Below are 21,296 nucleotides of genomic sequence, written 5' to 3'. Positions count from 1 at the left end.
GTCTAAGGCTTTTAATAGTTCTGCTAAGTTTAATTGTACTTGATTTTGCTGCTTCATTTTTATATGCATGCCAGACAGCTCATCCCCTCAAGAATGTCCTGAAGGCATCCTCTGCCATAATAAATAACAGAAGTGATAGTTAAAGTATACATGTATAAATAAAGTTTGCTCTGGTGTGTGAGTTCACCTAGCAAATGTGAAAATGTGACCGAGGGCCTGCACCTCTGCATTCAAATCCTGCTGTACAGTGAAATGAACTGGAATGTGCTACAGTGATTTTCTTTGATAATGTCTGGCTTATAATTTACTTTTGGCTGGAGCAATCAGTGAGGGAAATCCATTTGAATAGCTTTGTAAGAACGCTTTATTTTTCTGGTGCTGCAGGCTGCAACTTTCACACTCTGAGACTAAATCCCTTTCGCATCGTCCAGGTCCTGGGGAGAGACATTTATTTAAAAGTAGCTGAAATGAAGCACAGAAACAAACTGTAAGTGATTTTTGGCATTACAAGTGCAGTGACTGTAAAGCAGTGGCTCGGCTCCATACTTTAATAGGCTTTAACGTATCAATTATAGTGCTGAGTAGTAATTAGGGCTATAGAGCAAAATGCAGAGTGACCTCTAAACTGTTCCAAAGCTGTGGGAACTGGTGGGAAGGGGGATTTGGGAGCAGACTGAATTCTGGTAATCATACCACGGGGTGCAAAAGAGCAAATGTGACTATTAAAAGGTGGATTTTGTCTCAGCAACGCGGGCAAGCCTTGCCTACCCTCTGACAGTGAATCTTCCCACAGCATGGAGCTAAGTGAATAACTCCTCTGGGACCATGGCTGGTCCTGCCAGCCTGCCCACTCCATTAAATAAACTGTGTCTAAAATCCCTGCACTGCTCTGCTGTGCTCAGCTGCTCCTGAGCCTCTCGGGAGGAGGGTGAAAGCTGAGAGCTGGGGAATGCTGCTTCTCCTTTCAGCTTGGCCTAAAGACACCCCCAAAAATTCCTTGGTACAAAGGGGATGCCTGGGTTCCAGCTATTCTCCTTCCACCCTGCACTCAGCTGGTGAAAATATGCTTGTCCTGGCTTAGAAAGGGCACTCCAAAATTTTGGAGGACAGAGGCACTGGATAATAATAATAATAATAATAATAATAATAATAATAATAATAATAATAATAATAATAATAATAATAATAATAGTAATGGTAAGAGCAATGCAAACCACAAAATTACAAGTGTTCTTCTCTTACTGATTGTTTGCTGCTCAAATTGCCCTGGAGACAGAGTGAAGTATCCAGTGGTACTGTGGGTGTTTGGTTGTAGGGATGGCAACCTGTATCCACATGTGCCTGGTTACTCCCATAAACCTGAATGATCCAAGCCCCAAATCTCCTCTTGTTTTCAGGGTGGAGTCAAAGCCACAAAATACTTCTTCAGTGTTTGTAGCCAGTGATCAATTGTAAGCTAAAAAAATATTTATTTTAAAGAGTAAACTGAGCAGTGTGAATTCCTTTGCCCAGGATATTCCTCTTGATGTTACTATTTTGATATGCCTAAGTTCATTGGTATAAATAGGGTGCAGTTGTCATCACATTTAACTATAAAAAGCCCTCCTCAGCTGACAGCCTAGGTATCATAAAGTCACATCACCCCCTACTAAGCAATTTTCACTTGAGCCATATGCAAGCCTCTGAATGACAATTCTGCCTTTCCAGCCTTGGCTGGCATATAATTTAAGAGCAAGGGAAGGCTTTCAGAAGCAAAGATTTGTAGGCTTGACACAGAGCACCAATGAATCATATACTTGAAAACTTTATCCACCATAGCTGAAAACAAAAATCACATACAAGCCAAAAATGCAAAGTGGGCCCCATGGATGTGACATGGCTTGGCTCACCTCCAGGAGGCTTCAGTGCTCTTCTAGCATGGTTGGAAACATGCCAGCAAGTGTCCTTCACCAGGGTGGAGGGAGTGAAACGTTCACATGAACTAATTCCTTCATGTGAGATCCCACAGAGAGAAATGGCTGCTCTGCCCTCGGTGAAGAGCGAGAGGAAAGTTTATCCCAGTTTAGGACTTGGTTTTGTGTACCCAGTAAAGTGGACTCCATACTGTCCTGCCTGGGCGAGTCGTGGTCTTTAACACATTTATTTTTGTGGGTAGAGGAAGGGCTGATATCTTGTGCTTCAGCTGGGGAAAGCATGAATGGCAATGCAGCGTTCCACCCCTCACTGAGAGAATGGAAATTAGCACTGCTTGTCTCAGCAGCAGAGCGAGTCAGGAGGAGCTTTGCTTGAGCATAAAAAGCTGGAGAGAGGAGACTCAGTCTGTGCGAGGTAGGGAGAGCTGCCAAGACTCAACTGGATAAGTAACACGCAGTAAATGCTTAGAGTCACCTTGCCAGACAAATATTTGCCTTTCACTTTGAATGAAGACCAAATCATGTTCTAACTAGTAGGACCAAGAAATTCCACACATTTTAGCAAGTTGAGTGTCCTACAGAAACTCCCATGGTAGGTGTACTAGGGCAGACTTTGGGGGATTGCTGGACAGACAGGAGGGAAAAAAAAAAACAACTCAGGGAAGATATTTCAGTATAGGAAAAAGATCAGAGGGAATGCTGGAAACTGGGAACAGGGTGGAAAAAAGCTTTGTAAATGAGTGTGGCTAAATACACCACCATGCTCAGTGGATAGTCTTCATATTTATGGTGGTCAGAGTGGTGGAATCCAGGAGCTGAAGAGGTCAAAATCTCTGGGGAAACACTGGAGACAAAACTATGTCTCCTCCCTAAATCAGATTATCTCTGAAAAATATGTTATGGGAAGAATTAAAATTTAGAGTAAAGACTGCAGTCCCTGGGCATTCCCAGTCATTTCTAACAACCATGTAAACTTCCCTCTCTTGTTCAGTGAACCAAATGCAGAAGACAATGGCAGACAAAAGGCAGCAGTAGAATTGTCCTTTTTTGTGACAGATGTGGCCTTGGTATCATTATTTAAGGGCTACACTAGCAGGCAATACTCATTATTCTCAGGCTGTTTGCTCTGTCTGCTCTAATAGCCTTTTATGACCAATTTTTGGAAATAACTGATTTTATCAGCTGTTACTAGGTTGTTACTAGGTTAGTAGATCTGGTTGGGCTTCAGTGCATCTACCAGCTTTAATGAAAATATTAAAAATAAAGAAGGAAGGCTGAGGTGGACCAGCTCCTTGATCACTGGGCTGTGCACGAGCAGAATTCAGACACTGGTTGTGACCCCTCTAAGTGCAGACTACTCTTCTAAGTGGTTTTTTTGGGATTTGTTTCTTTTTTTGACTTTCAAGTCAGCCAGAAATGACACCTTCACAATTTCCCTTGGGAAACCTGGGATCCAGAGCTCTCTGCATTCAGTAGAAATCTTTCCATTGATTTTGATGTCCTTTGGACTGGAACTTATATTTCCACAGCATTTCTGGGACGTGTGTCTGAAATTCTCTTGCTCCCCTCGCTCTTTCTCATGGCCAAGGCAGCTCCTGCCATAAATACAGCCCAGAGCACGCTCAGGAGTCCTCCACTTCTCAGTCAGCAGCAAACACTGTCTGATACCTGTCTAATTTTCCTTTCTACCTTCATCCCATTCCAGCTCTCTGCATCCCCTTGGGCCCCCGTGGTTCCTCTCCATTCCAGCACCGGTGCAATCATGTTTTGTCACCTTGTATCATGTATGTAAACAAGGAACAGCTTAATTAAAATGAACAAATGTATCAAATTGTTTCGCAGTATTAAATCTAAGTACTTGTGTACCCTTCAAAGGCACCTCAGAAGCACCTGAATAAAGCCCTGTTTAGCAACTATTAATTAAGTGATGTTTATACAATGCTTTGAACATGTAAAATGGTGAGAGTTTCCAAGTATATCATGAACGTAGTTTTCACTGGTGTACAAAAATCAGGAATGTACTGAACTTCTCTTAATCCCACCCAATTACCAAAGACTTTGTGAGTTGAAGGGAATCAGCCACTAACAGATAGTCTTTCTTCCAGCTGGGCTGTCCTTTTGTCTCCAGAAAATGGTATAAAGTGTAACTTCTTTTAGCCATCTTGTTTATTTAAGCACATTTGTCAAAGCCTACCGCAGAATGGTTTTTCCAGCTTAAAGAAATCCTTCCGGGTCAGAAAGTCCTTTGGATGTCTCACATCCAACTGCTCTCCCTTCCCATTCCTCTCTTTTAAGTCCTTGAAAGTCTGTCAAAGTCTGGGCTGAATTCCTGGAACCAGCTGGAGTGTAGCTCCTTTGTTCCCCACTGCCAACTGCAGAAAGCTACGTTCACTGGGTTTTGTAGTCACCAGCTTTAAAACCCCTAAGTCCCATTGCTTCCCTTGAATGGCCAGATGCAAAGCAATGCTTTAAACCCAGGAATGACTTTCCAGAGCTTTTCACTCTCCGTGTTGGATGGGCTGCTGTGCTGTCTCTGATTTCAAGGAAGAATGCCTTAAGCAGCCTGTCTGTTTCTTAAGACTATCAGAGGTAAGGCTAAAACTTGCAAAATAACATCTGGAGAGTCCAGATCGTTCTCTAATATGGAAATAGTATTTTCATCCTTGAGGTCTGAAGGCTATAAAGATAGTTCTATCAATGTAATTAATTCAGCTTAAAGGGATGTCTTCCATTTTTAAGTTATATACATTTAAACATGGCTTAAATGGAAAGCTGCTTCAAGTGCTGTAGGGCTGCTAAGTTTTACTGCACTTGAAGGTACAAGATGTTTGGGTAATTTTTGTCCTCTTACTATTCATCAGTGAATTAATTTACTGTTCTGCTTACGGATAGAAGTACAATCCAATTCATTAATCATATTGAGATTTTTAAACCTGCACTAGGCTGTTATGACTTGTTCTTCATAAGGCTGAAAAATATTTCTTTCATCAGAATGGCTTAATGCCTATAAACATCTCCTAATTATATTTTCTTGGAATTAATCAAGTTCATTATGTTAAGTTTGGGATTTACATCTGAAGAGAATCTGAATTGTGATCATCTGCCACATTCCCTTCAGACATTACTGATAAGAATAGTGGTGGGAGATTTTCAGAAATCCTCAGTTTTGGCCTAATCCTGTTCCTCTAAATGGCAGTTGGAGTTTTACCATTCTTTCAGTGGTGTGGGTTTCAGTCAAACCTGAGCACTTCTCAAAACCTTACAGTTTTGACAAATTTTTCAAACAACTTGAGAGAAAAAGTCTACACAAGGTGTCACTTCATTTAGAAGAAGATGTAGTTGTCCTTGTTTGGTTGGTGGTTTGGGTTTTTCCTGCATTTTTACCCTCTAAAACAGAAGATTACTGAGCATTTTGGGTGAAAAGTGATTAAATAGTTTGCTGTCAGAGACTTGGGAGGTTTTTTTGCATGAGAAAATCCTTCAGAAACCTACAGAATCCATCAAAATGGCTCAAAAAGTCAATGGGCTTATACAAAGAAGCCCTACTTGTACAGAAACTAAGACAATCTTTTTGATTTAAAGCCCTCTGAGAGGGTGATCTTTATCTCATTAGTTCAACCACAGTTGTTTCCATTGCAGTTTATTCACAAGGACCAAATCTTGAGGTCCTTAATTCAGTTTGGTCAGGTCAAAGAAAGCTTTTTCCTGAGTAATGGTCCCAGGATATGATCTATTTCTGCTTCCCCATCTTCCCCTTGAAGAGAAATGAAATTATACTTCCAGAACTGTTTGGAATTGAGGATTGTAAAAAAGGAAAGGGTTAAAAATGAAGGAAGAAACTCTTTATCTGCCAACCCATCATCAGTGTTATCAAAGCCCATATTTTAGCAAGCCCAGCCTTCTTGGATCAGGCAATGTCCAGAACACACAGTACCTACCAAGTCAAATCTTTTTTACCCTTAGTTCTATTTGGTTTAAGTGCTGTGGAGTCAGCAGGGCAGTGGGATTCAAGGGGGTACAATTCTGAGATGTCAAGGAGCCAAAAGAATTCCCTCAGACAATTGTGCCTGTCAACCTTTATGAATCTTGCTGATTGAAGGCCTCCCTCCCTGAGATCACTGCCTGCCACTGTAGCAGGTACATGGGGTGGGTTTCCTCTCCTTTCACTGCTCCAGAATTGCCTGTCTGGCTGCAGGTGGGTGTCTAGACTTCCATCAGAACCTGTGGAGTTATCCCTGCTCCCAGGAGCCAGCTCACCGTATCCAACCTGCAACTGTGGGATCAATCACCCTCTGGCTGTGCCTGCCTCTCTCTGCTGATGACAGGGAAAGCCCAGATGGGTGACACCTCTGTGTTTAGAACCTGAAATTGGATGAGATGAATCCCACCCACATTGCTCACACACCGCTAATTGCAGCGTCAAAAGATCTTGTGCGTGTTTAAAAATACAGATATTTAAAATAGCCGCTTCTGGCACTGCGGGGGGATGTGGGGGGTAGGTTTGGGCACCTGGCCTGAACCCAGCAGGTGTTGTGGGCCACAGTGGGAATGTCCAGCTGACCTTCCTCAAGGCCAACACAACCACCTGAGCAGGGGCTATGCAGCCTGTGGAGCTGAGGGACCATTCCTCACAGCCACGGAGGGGAGGGACAGCCGGGGACAGGAGGGGAGCAAAAAGCTCATCCACGTGGAGCTGAGAGTGGCAGCAGATCCAAACCCCTCAGCTGTAACCACCAGAAAGGGCTTGGCCTAAGTGGCAAGACAGCTTCAACCAAACCAAAGAACTCCCAGGACAAAAACTCTCATCTTGATCTCCCCAACATCCGTCTTAAAAGTGCCTTGGATGCAAACAACTTCTACAGCTGATGCATAATTAAAAAGCCATTTTCATTCATTTCACAGGCAGAGCACAGACCTCTCAAATGTCCATTTGTTGCAGACTATCACCAATAGACCATTAAACTTGGCCCTGGGCTGTACTTCTGCGTCTGCCTTTTTGTTAAGCACATGCGTTTCGTCTGTCAATAATTACAAGGAATTGAATCTTGGCTCTTTTATTCTGGGAACTGCCCTGCTGCTGGAAAAAAGCTAACAGAAACATACTAGAGCAGAGTTTTCAACATTGTGACACTGCTTGGCATGAGAGATAGCTCCTTGTGACAAGTTAAATGCTAATTTTTATTGAAGGTAACAGTAAAATGAGAAATTGGTCTCTGCACTTCACTTAGGCAAGAAATTAGGAAGAAATCCGCCAGCAATCGCTGTTTCAACATTATAAACTTTGCTTTACAACATGCTGCTGGACTAGAGAAAACCTTCTGATTATTAGAAATCCATGCAGATTGCTGATCACTGGGGAGAATACTTTATTTTCTCCCCTCCTCACCGAGACAAATACACATTTCTTTGTGGGGAGCTGAAGCAGTCATTATCACAGCCATTGCCGTGGGGCACTGCAGTAAGCCTGGGCTGCTGAGCCAAGATTTTAATCAGTCAATGGCAATACCTTCTGCAGCAGGAATAAAGTTTAAAGGCACAGTCAGCACCAAGGAGTTTGGTGGCTGTGGCTGACACAAAGTCCTTGGAAATCAGTGACCATGGTTTGACCTGTGCTCCTGCACCCCCAGCAGCAGAGTTTCTGTCTGGGTGCTCAATAAACCCCAAGAACATTCATCCAAATTCTGCCAGCCTGATGCCCCAACACTTCTTTTACTTTGCATTTTGGTAATTTCAATGAATATTCACATCTCATCTGGCAGGTGTCCAAATACGTGAGATGAGCTTAGAGAGAGGAGACAATAAATACAGGGTGCAAAGCATGGGGCTTCTTTTAATCAGCTTCTGCCTTGTTAGGAACATTGTTCAGGTTGTTCTTCAGAGGCACCAGGAGTTAAAAACTTAAAATTTCTTCTATTTTAAGGAAAAGCCCTGAACCTCATGCAATCACTTGTCTCCAGGGAGACCATTTAAGAAAAACAAAATACTAAGAGATGAGGGACGATTCAGAATAGTTAGAAGCAATGTATTTGCATTAGAAATATTGATTGGTTTTTTTGGAATTTAATTTTCTGCTCAGCACTCCAAAGGCCTTAGGTACTGAAAGGTGCTCTATTACTCATTTCATCTCTAAAGCTCTCCCCCTCAACACATCCTGTAAAAGCACTCAGGGTGTTGTATGGTAATTAAAAGGTGATATTAATATTTCCTGACATGCACTATAAAACATCTTTAATCAGCTTCCTGTAACTATCACACACATAGGAAAAGAAAAGGAATATATAATAAGATGAGAAAAAAATTATTGGGAAGGTGGTTTCTCTGACTTTCTGCTTGGGTGTCCTTTTTTTTTTCCACAGAAAAAGTAAATCATCTTTGTTTTCCTGTCTGCCTTCCCAGTTAGACCAAGACAGCTAAAATCCCCAGATGCTGATGTTTTTCAGGCTTGTTTCCCACTTGGAGCCTCATGGGCAAATTACTCTGTCATACAAAGATTTCCTGTAAGAAAATAAGGGAATTTATTCCTCAGGGTTCAGATTTCTCAAGCCTTTTTGCTGTCCCAGCCACTGGCATCAGAGACACCTGATTTGAAGTGCAGGAATAATTTTTTTATGCTTCTGCTGTGACATTTTGTAACGTGGGCTGTAGGCAGGGTCACCTGGCAGATGTTTGCATCACTTGTCCTTCCTGGAAGGGGGAGAGAGAGATGTCTCCAAGGGCAGTGCTTTGTGCAGAGAACGTGGCTATAAAACAAGATCTCAGACTGGTAAAACATCCCTTCTTGCACAAAGATTCTGGGGCTGTACAGTGCCATTGAAAGTGATTCTTTTGCTGTGGCATTTGAATTTCTGTGTTTACTTTGAGTTTCCTTCTTGTCTTATTGCCTCTTTGGTATTTTTCTCCCTACAAGGAGTTTGGTACCTGCAGCCTCCTCTGTCCTGTTCTCTTCCATGGGACCTGCATGACATCTGTCTGTCAGCAATTTGTAGGCAGAACGATGCCAAGATTAGAAAAAGAACTGAAAGACATCTCATCTCAACAGATCCAGGAGAGGTTTGGGTACAGATAGAGATATGTGAAAACCTGGACCACACAAAAATATACAGACCCACCCTGAGCTGGTGTTTTTGCTCTGTAGCTCAGGACACAGTTAAGATCTCACTTTAATCAGCATGAAGTGGAACAGGGTATTTAGAAAGCATGAAATATAGTTCAGAGTATATTATAGGCATGGATGTTGTCTCACTGGGCTAATTTTACTATACCAAGCCAACCTTTCCTAATGCAGCACTGTGCTCCAACCAGCACCCATTAATTACAGGAGAAGCTGGAGTTTGAAATTTAAATTCAGGGCATTTATTTAAATGCTGAAACTGTTATAGGATTTTTTAAATACAAAGGATCAAAAGCGGAGCCAGAGGGATGGATGCTAACTTCAGTTCGGTGAGAATCTGACATTGGTTGGCAGAAAAAAGCTTCAGAGTGATGTGAGGAATCCAAACAGAGGCTATTGTGGGGTTATCTGCACTCCCTCATCATTTCCCTGTATGTTGCACCTCGATTTCTAGCCATTAGAAGCTGGCTCAAGCCCTAGAGGAGGATGCTGAGTAATCACACCATAATTTTCCCTCTTGATATTACTTTTGTTGCTCTCTGTATATCCTCAGAAATATTCAGTCTCTTGTTTGATATTGTTAAGACCTGTGTAACTTCCTATGGTGGTGATGTGCATAAATTCATTGCACCTGCATTAAATCCATGTTCCCTTTTATTGGGTTTGGATTTGTTGCAGTTAATGTCACCTTGTTGTGTAGCAGCAGCACAGAGGGCAGAGCACCTGCCCTGACCACTGGGAATTTCACAGATACCAGAGATATCCACCCAGGGCTGTTCCTAATCCTTCCAGCCTCTTTTCTTCACCTGGGATTTTCAGCCATCCTTTGAACATTGTTTTCCTTTCAGCATTGTCTTCCCTCCCAACACCCTTCCCCAAATCCCTCTTTCTCCCAGGCTTAATGCTGTGCTTTGGGTTTGTGCTGTGCCATGATTCATGTGTCAAGCCCAGCTCCACAGCTCAGCAGAACACTTAGGCCCATGGTAATCTTCTTTAAACTCAGAACATGCTGAAGTGCCCCACTTAACAGAGATCAGATCATCCATGTGCTCAAAGATAAGCATTTGCTTAAGTACTCTGCTGAATCCAGGCCTAAGCACACACATTAAATTCATCAGCTAGGACCCTTGACAAATTTTGCCACAAAGGTGCCTATCTCTCGCCATGGACTGTAAAGGGAGACTAGATGACTAATTTAAACTAGATAGCTAATCTTTAGACAGCTAAAATGAGGTGAGAGGAATCCCACCCTCTGTACCTATCTATGGTGTCAGGTACTGATCTCTGGTGGGGGCCCTCCATTCCACTGAGACACAATTAATGAGAACTAAACTTGGGGATGGGCCCAAAAGGTGATGGAGAGGGAATTTCTGGGTCTCTGCCTCCAGCAGAGAGCACCCAGGTACAGCAGGTTGGAAAGTTAATGGTTTATTTCATTCTCAGACCTGAATTCTGCCCTGCAACAACAACTGGGCAGGTTTTAAATGATCCCTTGTCAGAGATGAGATTTTGAAGTCCGTGTGCTTTGAAGTGAGCTACGTGGCTGTCCTGCTGAAAAATTCCCCAGGAAGCCTTCAGCCTTGACCTAGTGGTTCAAAGTTACAGAGATTGAGCTGAAACGTGACTTTAATGTTATCTGGGCTTTTTGTTTCAGTTTTGATCATTAAACTCGGGGTTGCCACATAGTCAGGAGTGATATTGGGTTTCTGCCAGACCTGCCAATGGCACGAACACGAGGCATTACGTGCACAGTAACCCCAGAGCGCTGGAAATGTTCATGTGCCTGCAGGGTTGCCATGTCCATAATGTGAAGTGCAAGTGAGAGCTGTCAGCTGCATACTAAAATGTCCCTGTGTGGAATAGCATGGCTTCACAGTGACCAAAGTGTGCACCTTGAGGCCCAGGCTGGGGGTCTGGAGTAGCTGATGGAAATGTTATGCCCATACCTGCTCTCTCTGGCTCTAGGATGATACATTGCACTCATGAAGCTGCTGAATTGGTGTCTGCTTCTTTTATTATTTCTCCTCATGACATAAGATCAAAGGAAATCAAAAAAAAATTAAAAAAAATTCAAACCTGAACCAAGACATGGTGTGTGTCTTCCTGCCTGACTTCTTTAATTTTGATACCATTTGCCTTGGGAGATTTATTGTAGCCCAAGCCTTGATTACCAAACCCTAATTTTGCCTAGCATGGTCTGCTTGGCCATGAGCAGAAGAGGCTAATTCTGGTGTAAAGAAAAAGACATTTCTGAAGATACTGCCATTATTCTGCTGCATTATTTTTTGAGGAACAATATATCTTATTAAGGTTCCAATGATGTGGACAGTTCCTTTCATCTGGGGCTGCTCACCAGTCCACCTTTCAGCAGGGCTGTGGCTCCCTGGGCTATCACCAGGTACACAAGCATAGCCAAGACTTTTCAGCCATGCTGAGAAGGGCCAAAGCCAAACCTGTCTGATACAGGGACAGAGGAGGAGCCCTTCCTGCACAGCAGCTTCTCTGCTAGGCATGCCCTGTGTGCAAATCTCTGCCATTGCAGTTCACCAGATTTTTAGTCTCTTTCCCTTTACCCATTCCCTCCTGTCTGTGTGCCTCTGCTCTTTGTATTCACTTCCCACATTTGTCCTCCAAACCACAGGCTCTAAACAAAGCAGGCTCCAAACAGGAGCCTTTTCTCTGTGAGCAACAGTAGCATCCCAAATCTAGAGAGGATGCTTTTCACCCTGCTCATCCTGGGCAGAAGGACCTCCCCACGACTCTGGTTACCCCCACAGAACACAACAGCACCCTCAGCTTGGGTCTGAGATAGCATTTTGACCTCCAGGAAACGCTGCTCTTCTCATGTGATACTCAGTGCTCCCCACCTAAATGTCACTAATGTTAATGGAAATCCTTGGAGTGGAAAGTCTTGGGGTTTCCACCATGCAGTGGCTCATTTAAAAATAAAAATGAACCAGAAGCTCACACTTTTCAAAGCCAAGAACATTATGTTGGCACTGGTGCCTCAGAAGGGAATTAGGAAAGTCTCTTCTGGGCTGGAGTGCTTCCTGGCTGATCTGCAGGATTCCTGTGTGTTCTCCACTGGGACCTGCCCCAGACACAAGCAGGGTAATTCCACAGTGGAGGATTGGATCACTCAGTCTGTGCCCTAGGAAAGAAAAGTTTGTGTCCTGACAATGTGCTTGAGCAGCACAGTCTGGGCAATACATTGAGGCATTAAGCTGTGCCAGAAATGGAATGTCATAATTACTCAGATTTGGGGGGGAGAAAATAAAATCAGCTAGGGAAAAGTTACCCCCTCTCCTCCCCCCACCATAAAGCATGTCATTTCTTAACTGCCTCTGAAGTGTTAGTTTGCTTTTGGCATTTTTCCCCTTTATCTAAACCCCTCAAATAAGCCATAATGACAGCATGAGTTGCATGTTACTTCGTGTACTGCCTTGCAAAGCACTGGAATTCCTTAGGTGTCTTAAATTATGGGATTCTTTAGGACAAATGACTTATATTCTACCTGATATTTACCAATATGCTGCAAACAGCACAAACACTGGATGGAGTTCATATCATTATTGCACAGATATTCATTAGACTATGCATAGTTAAAGCCTCATGTGTTTTATTGAAAATAAATTTAACAGTCTAACAAACTCTTATATGGGACAAATACAACACAATGAGAATACTTGTAGATCTGTGTGTCACAATCAGAAAATCTAACTATAAATCTCTCCCAAAGCTTCACCCCGAATTTAACTTCCTTGATTCACTTGAAATAATTTTTGATAGCAAATTCTTAAAATTTCCTTTAATTTTTCTAGTTGCATCCTTTTACTTAATCCTTGGACAAGTCTAACAAAACCTTTTAGGCAGCATACTTTCATTGTGTTGTTGACTAGAATTTATTAGAAATATTACAAGAAAATCTAATCTCAGTGATCTTTTCTTCCTAGGAAAAACCAAAAGATCTGAGGTGTTTCAGTTAAACCAGTATTGCTATGGGGCTGATTTTCCCCTGCCCTGTAATAGGTTTTGTCATTTAAACTTTTGGAAACTGGGAAGGCAGGAATATTTCTCTGCTGCAATAGAAATTTATATCTGCTTTGCACATGTCTAAATGAGCACAGGAGGGACACAGTGGTGGGAATCTGGACTGTGGATCTTGCACAGTCTGGACCACTAAGCTTTTTCACTGATTCCCAGAGTGAGGAATGATTGCTCTGACATTTTTTCCCTCCTTTCAGGACTGAAATTCTTATGAGAAATCCAAAGCTGCTATTTTTGGCAGCCATGAACAGCATGATTTTTGGTACCTTACTTAAAAATGTAATCTATTTTCTTTTAATTGCCACAACAACCTCAGCACTATTAAAATGTTTCAGGCATTAAAAAATAAGTGTGTATAAGAATGAAGAGGGCCCTTCATGCAGCATCCTGCTCTCCACAAAAGCATAATCACACTGAATATTGAATCCTAAGAGATCATACACTTAACACTTCCACTGAAATGAAGCCAGGTTCTGCTCTCATTTGAACTACATCAAACTTAGGCCAGTGGACATGAAAAATACACCAAACCTGGGTTTTTATGCAAATGCAAATAAGTCATAATATGTGAGTGACCTTTGTAAGTGTGGGTACTACTTCTTGTCCTCTTTCTGACTTTGTTCCTAATCCAGTAACATTGGGCATGACTTTAACTGTATGAAGTTGCCAGATCTAAGAATTCACGTCATGAAAAGTGCTGTTGTTTTATTCTGGATCTATGTCTTTATTTCAAATGAAAGAAACCAATGGGACTTAAGCAAATTTTTTGAATGGATCAATTGCTTATTACACTCTGCTGTGCTGATCTGGGCTCAATGGGAATCCCAGGAACTTGTCGATTGTGGATATTGACAGTTCCTGAGGTATTTGTAGGTGAACTTTTATAAACAGCCCTGTCCTTCAATAGAGGTTAATAAATCACTGCTGAATTTGCAGGCACTCTCAGAATAGATAGGAAGCCAATTCCTCTGAAAGATTACTCCTCTATTTGTTTAGCCACTGGCTCTCTGCTTGTAAGTGATAGGTTTAAGAGCTGGGAATGCTGCATTTCCCTCTATGCTTTAGTTGACTTGTTAGAGATGTTTGTGTTTGATAAACGAGAGGATGATGAGGGGCTGGCTAAATGCAACAGGGTTTTTTAGTTTGTTTTTTTTTTTATCTGCAAAGGTTAGAGATGGGAATTCCTCAAGTAGGCAAAGCCACTGGCTTCTGGCAATGAGTAACTGTTTTGTCTTGGATGCAACCTGAGCTCGTTAGTGCTCTCTCTTCCTTTCACACATGCACACACACCCTCTTGGGTCAGCTCCAGACCCATGTGATGGCTCAGGGGGAGCCAAACTGCTGCTTCTCTTCACTTGGCTTAGAAGTCTCAAAATGTGTAAAATGCACGTGTGTACCAGTGAACCCCCAGCTGCTGGAAAACACACTCGATTGAACTGGGAAAACTGCAAGTGGAAATGTGCTAAATGTGCAAAGAGTGGAAAGCATGGGGAGAGTGGGGGAGCCTGTCTGAGTTTTAAACTGCAGTTTAAAAAGGGTCAAAATGGACTGGGGAAGTTCAGAGGCCAGATTTTTGTTCATGTTGGGTAAAGACATGGGAAATTGCATTTGGTTTGGTGCAGCAGTAAACAGAGAACAGCTGTTAGAACAGGGCACAAATATCTGTGTGCACTTGGCTCCTATGTCCTGGCTGACTGGGGCTCCTCTGTGGGTACCCAAATGTATTGTATGGGCAAATTATTACAAAGAGTACTCTGTTTTTTTCTGGAAGTCTGTAGCCAAGTGCACACCACATTTCAGTTTTAAAATTCCATTGCAAATGCTGAGCTTCTAGGCAACACCTTTCTGCTTGTCCTTGAAGATTTATATTTATGGTATCCATTAGCCAAGGTGTCCATAGGCATTCAGACTGGACTGGCTGATACCCAGGGGTGCCATCCAACCTCAGCTATTCTCTGATTCTATGGCCTCTCACTTGGACATTGCTGTAGTGTGAGACAGTTTGAATTTGCAAGCTGACTTCAGCTTGGCTTTTCTGCCTTGCATAGAGGTTATTTTTCAAAAGTGCCTAATCTAAAAATAATGATTTGAATGTAATGATTAGAAGTGGGTCAGAGAAGCTGGGATATGAGTTGTACCACAGGAGTGTTTGGTTCTTGCACATGAGCTGGTAGCTCCCCAAAGGCTCTTTGAATAAACAGGCAAAAAGGGTGATGGTTTGGCAATCAAAGTGGCCAGTGATCACAAGTTGTTCCTTCTCATCATCGGTGGAGAGGAATGGCTTGAGTGATGCTGGGCTGCCTTAATTGTAATATGTCTTGATGAGGAGTAAATATGCAGTGTGAAAAATGAAATAAACCAGCTTCTTTTCCCTTAGGCTTATACAACAGAGATTGTTTCCCTGTGGAAAGCAGATGTTTAATTGGCCAAGACCAGAAGCAGATAACACATGGCTGCTGTACCTGTTACAGCTGCGTGTGCTGCATGCTCAAGCTGCTGTGTCACAGCTACAGCTGCACACTGGGTCTGTTCACAAGGTAACTGTGAGTGCTGTCACACTGTCTAAAAATCAGACTGGTACAGTGGGGGAACAGGGAATGGAGTGCAATTCTTGCCATTATTATTAACACCTGCATAGAAAGAGTGGAAGTAAGTGTGGTGTGAAGCTGAAGGTTCCCTCTGACCAGTACAATTCAATGTCCCCAGTGCATGTGCAGACACATTTTTTGAAACCTCTCTCCAATCCCACTATTTCTCCATGAATCTTTGGTTGTTCTGCCTGGAGGCTGGGGCTCTGCACCCAGCCTGGGGTGCATTTCAGCCCACTGAAGCTCTTCCAGCAGCAGGAACTTCCCTTGGCGTTGCAGGACCATGGGGCAGCACTGCTGAACTTGCGAGGTGTGTTAGAGCAGAGGAAGGAGAAGACTCTTCTTTGAGATGAGTAATGTGGTCTCAGAAAATCCTGCATTGGTTAGAACTGGTACTGGCAGTTTGTAGTTGGGTTAATCTGGCTCCTGTTTGCAATGGGCAATGGCAGATAGAGCCAGCACTTCCCCAGGCAGGACTTCCATGCCAAATATATTCCCCCTTCATTTCTTCTGTGTCTCTCAGAGCAGGGAAGGGAGGGGAAGTCACTTCACTCTCTGTGCAGCTGGCAACAACGCTGCAAGAAGCTCAGGGACATTTTGGCACCCTGTGTGACTCCTGCAGGGACCAAGCCAGTAAAGATTAACACCTGTTTCCAGCAACCACCTTCTTAACTAGCAACTTCCTTCCACAAGGCCAACTCTATTTTTTTAGTCTCTCTTTTTGTTTTGTTTCTAGCAACACACAGTTCTGTTGCAGTGAGGTATGAGTGATGTCCCATGTGCTCTGTGGGTCTCTCAAATGAGCAAGCAGACATACTTCCCCTCAGGAACTCCTTCAAGGTGAAACACTCAGGACACTTGGGATGTGGCTGGGACACAAGGCTCATGAAATGTGAAATCTGGACATCAGATCCAACATGCAAAGAGCTCCCCCCAACCTCCAATTCTGCTTGAATCTCTTTGAGAAATGAGATGGCTATTTTTATTTGAAAATTGTGTCCAGCTTGCTTGGGTCTGAACCCCCCGTATATCCTCAGGAGAAAAAATGGGAAAAAAAAAATCCCACCCAAAAACCCCACAAGATTGAGACTCACAAATGAGGGAAAATATCTAATATTCACTTATTTCTGGTTGCAGAGCTTATTTTTATTAATGCACAGTCCCATTAGCTGGTTGCCATGATACAGGGCAGTTGAGAGGAGGTGCAGAGTAAGGAGATGAATAGAACTCAGAGTACTCCAGGGAAATGTAAGCTTTTCTTGGGTTTTCAACATCTGACCTCCTAAAGTCTCTCTCTTTGTGTTGCCTTTGATGGATGGCCATAAAACTCCCTGCAGAAGTGAGATGTAATTGGCATTGCTTTGGCTGGATAACTGCCCTCCCAAGTCCCCTGGGGTTAATAGTGACAATTAATATTGGGATTAATACCAATAGCACCAAGCCTGAGAGCGCAGTGGGTGTTCTAAGGAGTGTCTGCTTCTGCAGGAACTTGGCAGGGTGCTGATGGGAAGGAAGTGGTGATGGGAAGGGAGGAATATCTCCAGGAGGTAATGGAAGCACTGCCCTGCCATGCTTTAATGACAGGCACATTTTTTCTGAAACAATAGGATGCTTTGGCTGGTGTCCTTGTAGACTTACTCCTGGGGTTTTCAATCCTCAGGTGGCATGAGTGGCAAGGAAGGCAGCTCCTTCTGGCTCACTATGAAAGCCTGCTGTTTCTCTGTAGGAGAGTATCTGCCCATGTGCTTGGAAAATTCATCAAAACAACCCTGTACACTGATAGCTGGATCTGGAAATGAAGGAAATAGCAAAGAAGGAAGTATCAGAAATAATGGAGGTTGACACCTCACTTCCTCAGTGTCTTTCTGCTCCCTCCCAAGGCCACTGCTTGTGCCAGCTGAACATCTTCACCATAGCCTTTAAGCTCTTGAGTAAGCTCATCATCTCAGATCCACTCACATCTCTCCCACCCTTCCACAAGGGAGTTTTTCTGCGATTCAAAGCAATTCACTGGAGCCCTTCTAGACACAAAGCCCTTGGTGCTTCACAAATGCCCCAAACGTGGAATAGAGATAAAAAAGCATTGCAGAAGTCCTATCTCACAACAAATAAAGATGAGATTACAGAGAAAACAAGAACCTCACAGCAGAGCTGCCCATGTCAGTGAGCCCATCTCTTGCTGTGAGCCAAACTGAGTGAGATTAAGAGAGTTTGCAGACACTTTGGAGGGCCAGGTCACCCATGGCTTTCTTGAATCCTCTTTGTTTCCCTAGTTTTTTATCTTCCAGGCTGAAAACCCCAGTTGCACTAGGGCATTCCGCTTCTCAGATTTAGAAAATGTACTGTCACAGTTCTATTCCATATTTACTTGGCCTCTGCAGGTGTTTGGGAAGAGAATCTTAAAGGCGACTTCTCAGATATAGTCTACCACCTGACAGTAATAAATAAAACCACGGATACACCTTGATGGTAAAGGCCAGGGGATATCCCTTCAACAAGAAAGGGCTTTTCTGGTGCTGTTTGATCCCTGTCCCTCTCCAGCCCTGTCTCCTCCTGCTCCAGCCGCAGTTGGAAGCCTCTCAGGACTTGCCTTTCCCCTACCAGTGCAATCCTGCTCTCAATGAAATCAGGACACAGAAATCCTCCTCTGAACGAGGCCTCTCCTTTCAGCTTCTCCCTGGCGTGCACACTTGCAAATGGCTCAATTTCCTGCTGGCTCAGTGTAAATTTTTCAGCGTGGGGATTTCTGTCTGGTGCTGCTTTGCAGCATGAAGCTGACAGGGGTTTATGGCTCAGAAGGGACAGAAACTCTGCCAGGTTAAACTTCAGATGTATGAGCCTACCACGTGTCAATCAAAATCACTCTGCAAACTGATTTATTCTGCATTTTTCCCCCCTTTATGACAATGATTGTACTCCATTGAGTAAGCACTGAGGCACCTCAAGTCCTCCATCCCCTATGTACAGAAAGAACAAAAATTTCTGTTATTGGTGGAGCAGGGAAAGGGCAGTGCAAGGAAATTTTGCTGACAAATGCAACTCATTGTGCAATTAACTGGTATAGCCTGACACTTTGTATTCATTTGCATATGTTTAAATGAATTAGGCAAGTCCTAATGCTGAAGTTGACACCCTGACATTTGTGCTTATACAAACACACCCAGCTTTACTAAAAAAGTCATAACTTTCAGCATAGACTTTTGTCTCTTTTATTTGATTATACCTATCTCTTTCTATATTGTTTTAAATTATTTATAGAATATGCCTCAATTCTTACGATATTTCCAAACGAAGCATAAAATCAAACATTTTCTTAAGTATTTTAAAACACAAAAGCTCCATTACTGTTTTGTAATTGCTAATTAACAGATAAATGTTTCATACTCCCACATTTTTTTATCCTCTAGATACAGCAAAACAAACAGATTAACGGAGGAAACCTGAGGACTGCAATATCTGTTTTATGATAAGAACATTTAGTAACTTAATCCCTCCTATGCTCAGCTCTCAAAGACAATGTACTGGTGGTTATGTGATACACAGCAATGCACCAGTACTGGGGTACATTTGTATTGTTCTCTGGTTAGAGTGGGAGCTGAGATTTAGACCTCTTGTTTTGTTGCTTTTGTTTTTTTTTCCTGGGCTTGCTACTAATTTAAGTGATTTGTCTAAGGCTGTAGGATGATTTCAACCATTTTACAAGTCTTATGCTGTGAAATGGAGAAAATGCATAAAACCCTCTCAGCTGTGCAGCCTTGTGTATCACCGTGTGGGGACACCACGGTTATTGGACTGACACAGCAACCTAATGCAAATGGCTGATATAAAAAATAATGATAATCAGCAGTAGCACAGGATGGCAAATAATAATCTTCAGGTGACAAATGCAGGAAACCTGAGAAGCACCAGAGGGTGGTGGGACTTCTCCAGTTGCTCCTTAGGACTAATTACCTAATAAAACCAGGATGTGATTGTATGATACTGAGTCACAGATTCAACGTGAGACGCTGTGCTATATTAGAAGATGAAGTAAAAAGGTATTTTGAGTCTCTCTGGCTGGAAGTAAATGTCTTATCTAAAAAACCACATACATTATGGTTTCAGATATCTGCATTTTTTCAGGCTAATTCTTGATTATTGCAGAGGAGATAGTTGTTTAGCATGGGACTCTTCCCAAAGCTTCACCATTTAAATTCTCCAGCTTGCAGCAACACACTTTCTATTTTGGCAAGATGAATCTTCTGGTATCTGCATACCTCTCCTGTTCCTTCCTTCCTGTAATTAGGGGTAAATCTGCTCCAGGACCTGTTCTTTTGTAGAAGACACCATTTTTAGAGCAATACATCATTGGCAAGTCATGACACTAACAGATCCTTGGAGAGGGCTGCCTCTCTAAAGAGATATAGTATCACCTTGATCCCTGCTAGACACTGCTCAGTAAAGAGCTCCATCAGTTGGTGAAAAGGCAGGAATAAACTCATTTTAGCTATAAGGATGCAGGTGGAACCTGCTTTTCAATTAAACAGCCTCAATGAGGTATCTCTTTTTTACCTTGTCCTATTTCTCCTCAGCATTCCCATAACCTTATTTTGATTTTAGGGATTCAAGCTGAGATGGATGGATAAAAAATATTTGGGTTAGTTTCCCCCAGAAAATGCTATTTGCATCTGAAAATTAATCACTTCTATTTTTGCACTTCCCTTTCCTTTGCTTTCCATGGACATTGGTCTGGTAGTTTCTTATTGACAAACACAGAACAGAAATGTCAGAAGGAGTTGTGTTTGTGCTTCCTTTCATGGGACAGGGGAGTTGCTGGTGTTTACATGCCATGGCTCTTTTTCTCAGTCCAAGCACTTGTCTATAAAGAGGTTTGTGAGTTAGTGGCTCATCTCAGTCTTGTTAAGCTGTGGATGAAAAGACAGTGGTGTCAGAACCTGCTGGTCCACCAACCAATCTGGTCCCCAGAGCTTGTGTTTCTTTATTCAAGATGAAGATCAGCTGGTTGAGGTGCTGAAAATGAATCACATGACAAAACGGACCCGTTCATCAGCACAACAGAGAGTATTGCACAGGAGCCAGAGCGTATTAAACATTATTAATTAAATTAAATTATTAATTAAATTATTATTAATAAAACTAAATTAAAATTATTAATGCAAACATTCAAAATAAGTCTGAAGAAACCAGTATAAATTAATGTGAATAGAGACACAGGTCTGTTCATCAGGTAATAACATCTGATGGGGGCAATTCAGAATATCTAAATGGACATCCTCAGGGGGGGCTGCCTAAGGAGCTCAGTCTGAGAGATATAATTAGATTTCCAAAGCTAGAGAATCTAAATGCTGCCAACCTATTGGCAAACTTGGCCTTATCTTTAGCTACCCAGTACCCTGTTGAGGAAGTGGATGCTGGAAAGTGAAACCCTTCTCCCTGTTACGATGATATTTCCCCTTCTCACTGGTACCAGGAAGGAAACCAGGTGGATTTACACTTTGGTTGTAGTGTCAGATGATTCATGAGGTGATGCCCCTGCAGGTCCTGCCATGTGCCTTGCTGCTCCATCAGCTGCACTGCCCTGCTGTCCATCTGTCCATCCATCCATCCATCATCCATCCATCCATCCATCCATCCATC

At 42.7% G+C, this 21,296-nt stretch overlaps 1 long non-coding RNA gene across 3 annotated transcripts in view; it reads left to right on the top strand.

Annotated features, from left to right (window-relative positions):
* Positions 1-346: 346 nt before the first annotated feature.
* Positions 347-21,296, top strand: part of LOC117245156 — a 100,927-nt gene continuing 79,977 nt past the window's right edge. For 2 of the 3 annotated variants that reach the window (XR_004499481.1, XR_004499479.1), the window contains exon 1: positions 347-487. This is a non-coding gene — a long non-coding RNA (uncharacterized LOC117245156). The remainder of the gene's footprint in view (positions 488-21,296) is intronic. The other variant, XR_004499480.1, reaches the window with a different exon arrangement.

This window comes from Parus major, chromosome 14 (genome assembly GCF_001522545.3).
Source record: "Parus major isolate Abel chromosome 14, Parus_major1.1, whole genome shotgun sequence".
Classification (NCBI taxonomy): domain Eukaryota; kingdom Metazoa; phylum Chordata; class Aves; order Passeriformes; family Paridae; genus Parus; species Parus major.
The sequence above is the reverse complement of the archived record's forward strand: the minus strand, read 5'-3'. Positions and strand labels throughout refer to the sequence as shown.